The sequence below is a fragment of the Vulpes vulpes genome, chromosome 12 (assembly GCF_048418805.1).
Source record: "Vulpes vulpes isolate BD-2025 chromosome 12, VulVul3, whole genome shotgun sequence".
Classification (NCBI taxonomy): Eukaryota; Metazoa; Chordata; class Mammalia; order Carnivora; family Canidae; genus Vulpes; species Vulpes vulpes.
In genome coordinates, this window is record NC_132791.1 from 6,705,745 (window position 1) to 6,706,544 (window position 800).

The 800-nt window shown below is 43.2% G+C and overlaps 1 pseudogene; it reads left to right on the forward strand.

Moving 5' to 3' along the window:
• Positions 1-288: 288 nt before the first annotated feature.
• LOC112923016 (cyclin-dependent kinases regulatory subunit 2 pseudogene) lies at positions 289-526 on the forward strand (annotated as a pseudogene).
• The last annotated feature ends 274 nt before the right edge of the window (positions 527-800 follow it).

Genomic DNA, 800 nt, shown 5'->3' on the forward strand with positions numbered 1-800 from the left:
GGGGTGCCTGAGTGGCTCAGTCAGTTAAGTGGCTGCCTTCGGCTCAGGTCATGGTCCTACGGTCCTGGGATAGAGTCCCCATATTGGGCTCCCTGCTCAGTTGGGAATCTGCTTCTCCCTCTCCCTCTGCCCCTCTCCCCAGCACAGGCTTTCTCTCTCTCTCTCTAATAAATAAAATCTTTTCTTAAAAATTCTGATCAAGGCAGTCAAGTCGTTGCCTCGGCCTGACGTGGACATGTGGCCCACTGTGCCCACTCTTCATGCCCCGTTGCTCCCACTGCCTGCAGGATGGCCCACAGGTAGATCTACTACTCGGACAAGTACTTCTATGAGCACTATGAGTACCAGCATGTCATGTTACCCAGAGAACTTTCCAAACAAGTACTGAAAACCTATCTGATGTCTGAAGAGGAGTGGAGGAGACTTGGTGTCCAACAGTCTAGGCTGGGTTCATTACATGATTCATGAGCCAGAACCACATATTCTTCTCTTTAGATGACCTCTTCCAAAAGAGCAACAAAAATGAAGTCTTTCTGGGGATCGTCAATTAAATCTTTTCAAATTTAACGTATATGTGTATGTAAGGTAGTATTTCAGTGAATACTTGAAATATGTACAAATTGTTGATCCATACCTGTGCATGAGCTGTATTCTTCACAGCAACAGAGTGCAGTTAAATGCAACTGCAAGTAGGTTACTATAAGATGTTCAAGATAAATTTCTTCTAGTCAGTTTTTCTCTTAATATAAGTGCCTGTGTGACTTTGTTACTTTTGTTAAAGTTTATATGTTGTATTTTTA